This window comes from Dromiciops gliroides, chromosome 1, assembly GCF_019393635.1.
Source record: "Dromiciops gliroides isolate mDroGli1 chromosome 1, mDroGli1.pri, whole genome shotgun sequence".
Lineage (NCBI taxonomy): Eukaryota > Metazoa > Chordata > Mammalia > Microbiotheria > Microbiotheriidae > Dromiciops > Dromiciops gliroides.
In genome coordinates this window covers 138,145,051-138,148,656 of record NC_057861.1, presented here as the reverse complement: position 1 = coordinate 138,148,656, position 3,606 = coordinate 138,145,051, and positions in this window count along the sequence as shown.

Genomic DNA, 3,606 nt, shown 5'->3' with positions numbered 1-3,606 from the left:
GTGGGTAGTACAGACATCATGGTGCCAGTATCTATGAGGATTTCAATGGGATGAGAGGCTGCCACAATAATAGTGAACCCCAAAGGAGATGCAGACACCATGGGAAAAAACCCCTTTATACCCTTGGAGCCTCATCAGTCTGAGGCAGACCAACTGGTCTTTTGTGTTTTTGGAGGTACCCCATCAAAAGAAGAAGATGATGGCCCACACTGTAGTTTATGACAATCTTTTATCCAGTGACCTGTTTTTTAGTTTTTTGCTTTTATGTTTTTGTTTTTTGTTTTTACAATAGAAACATATTTTATCATCTTGGGGGTTTGAGGCTTGGGGCCCAGAGGGAAGATGTCTAAAGGCAGAGGAAGTAGGGGTTTGTTGCCTTAGCTATTTTAACTGCAGATTCATGATCTGCCTTTCTTTCTTATTTTTTTTCCTACAATTTCTTTCTCCTTTTCTTCTGCCAGGGTTTGTTGGTCTTTGCTAGCTAAATAAACCAGATCAGAAGTGGGGGTTATGTTTCAGTCTAATTTTCCTCTTGATTATGTCTGCAAAGGGCTTGTTCAATCCGGTCACATAAAAAACTTAAAGGTGACTAAAGTGTCCAGAGTATATGGAGGGATACCAGAGTTAGCTTGGAAAGTATCAAGAATCTGTTATAAAAATAAAAAACTGACTCTTCTATGTTTTAGATGTAAGACTGAATTTTTCTCCAATCTGCAGGCTTAGGGATTGCTGCTAATAAAACCTCCCCAATTTTTTGTGCTCCCCAGAGGTGCACATCAGGTTCCACTTTTTCACTTGTAATGTGATTTATGTGCTCAAGGAAGTTATCCCAATGAACTGTTTGAAACCAGTGGGTAGCCTCTCCAGGACCTAAAAGAATTTGAGCAAGCTGATAAAGATCAGAGAGGCCAGGTTGTTAGGTGGAGATTGTAATTTTAAACTCTTGGGTAAAATCTACAGGATTTTCAAGGGCCTTAGGAAACTCTTTGGCCATGGATTAGAGTTCAGCCTTAATCCAAGGGGTGAAGGTGCCTTCTGCCCCCTTGATTTTGAAGGGAAAATGAGATAGAGGACCCTCAGGTGAATCAAGGGGAAGATTAAGATCTTTTGAAGAGGTTGGATTTTCAAGAGTATTTTTTTATGGCCTTGTTAAGGTCTTCTACTTCTTTAGATAGAAGCTCAACCTAATTTTTGTTCTGTTCTTTTTCCTCTTTCAATTTAGAGACTTCTTTCTGAGGAACACAAATCTTATTCTCCTCCTTCCCTTAAAAAAAAAATTCTGTGTGGTAAAAAAATATGAAAGTTTTTTTTTGTTTTTTTTGTTTTTTTGCGGGGCAATTGGGATTAAGTGACTTGCCCAGGGTCACACAGCTAGTAAGTGTTAAGTGTCTGAGGCCGGATTTGAACTCAGGTACTCCTGACTCCAGGGCCGGTGTCTTAACCACTGCGCCATCTAGCTGCCCGCAGGCAATAAAAATATGAAAGTTTTTTAACAGTCAGTTAGGATAACTGAAAGACTCCAGTTTTTGAAGGACCACCCTTTCGGGGAGGAGACCAACGGCATGAGCTACGCATGCCAGTCCGCCTACTGCACATGTCAGACTGCCTGCTACGCACTAGACTTCCGGGGTGCGAGCTTAAAAGGCAAGGAGAGAACGGAAGTGGAGCTTTTTCCTGCTCTGCTGGTCTTCTGACTGCGCTGCACAGAAGGTCTCTCTCTCTCCAAAGGTGGCCTTCTCTTTTGGTGAGTTTTTATAAGGAATATAGACTAAGCTTAGACTTAAGATGATTTGTATTGTGTTTCTATTTTCCTATCCTTCTAATCAACATCACCTTGTGACTACTATAACAATAAAAGGTCTATCTAGAAAACCAAAAGCTTCTTCCATTTACTAGTCTGGGAGATAAATTAAGGGAAAGGTTAAGTAGGGGAGATTTATGATCTAATATCCAATTTTAAATCTCACATCTGGAAGGGAAGAAGGTTAAATTCAGATTCCTGCATTCAAAATGCCATTGAAAATATGAGCCCTCTCAGGGCCTTTTATCATAGGGCTGGCTAAATCAAGATTAAGCCTCAAAAAATCAAATTTTCTGTGGTCAAAGGAACCCCATTTTGGTCAATAGTTTTGTGGGTCAGACAGTCAAAATTTTTTCAATTTTCCAAGTACTTGCAAGAACATGGTCCATACTTGGAAAACATAACCAGCAACAGTTTATTTTGGTGAACATGCCTAAGTAGACCACAAATTACCCTTGGGTTTTGTCAGCCCCTAGATCAAAGAGCTTTAGGATCTCAAGTGAAAAAGATGTGAGTTCTGGGTTTTAAAAGACTCACTTATCCAAGCTGAGCCACCGAGTTTGAGTCCAAATTAGGACTCAATGGACTCCTGCTGGTGACAAGCATCCAAAGTAAAAAATGGGGTTCAGTTGAGCAGGAGGTCTTCAAGTCCCAGACGAGCCCCCAAAACATCAACCTGAAAATTAATAAAACAATCAGTATAACAAAATTAGTGTCTTTAATTGGGGCAGAGAAGTTACAATTTGGGGTAGTACATAGCAGTTTATATAGGGTACAAACAACAATGACTACAACAATAACATGTGAAAAGGCTGCCTTTGAGGTTGAATACCTTATTTTTTACCTGTTAAATTCTTTTACATAATAAGATGAGAGTAATGAGATTATTTTTGAGAAATCAACAAAGTAATGAGAGATCAGAATTGACAAAGTCTGGTTAGCCCCAGGTGATTCTTTGGTTTGAGGAAATGAAACTAAAAGAAGTCAGTCATTTCTCAGATAATTGTGTTTGTCAAAAGTAATTTTCTAACAAAACATATCTGCATTCATAAAGGGGGTGGCAGATCCAAGGCAGGGACTCACTAGCTTTCCCAAATTCCCCTTCAAACAGCATTAGAATAACACCTCAAAATTAATTCCGGGGTGGCAGAATCAACAAAAGAACAGAGTGAAATAATTGTCCAGCCGAAACAACTTAGAAAGTTTCCAAGAAAGGTCTGCCTCACTGGGGTGAGAGTGGAGCACAGTACAACATAATTCCTGCCCTGGCAAACTAGCAGCAGACCTTGGGGGCAACTGAAACAGGGGTAGCAGTTTCTGGAGCTCTCAGCTCACAGAGGGTAAGGGATCAGACAATTCATTAGAAGGGGATTATAGGGGGTCACATGCTAACACTACATGCAGGACTCTTGCATTTCCCATTTGCAGTCCTAGGTAGCAGTCCCAAGGTGAGGACCACTAGCAGGAGCAGGAACCATGGTCATAATTCTAGAGCAGAAGAGTTCTCATGGTTGTTCACAGACAAGAGCACAGGACAGGAAAGCAGTGACCAGTCCTCTCCTTGGATCATACCATTTTGGAAGAATTGAAAACTTATAGACCCTGAGAACTAGCTCTGAAAACAACCCACAAAATTACTGAAGTTTGGGAAAATGCTCCTCCACCCTGGGAGAAAAGCCCAACTTTAACATATAGTGAAAAGTAAAAAAATAGGATTGAAAAACAAGCAAAGAACAACAACAAAAAAAGAACCTGACCGTAGAAAGTTACTGTGGTGATAGGGAAGATCAAAACACAAACTCAGA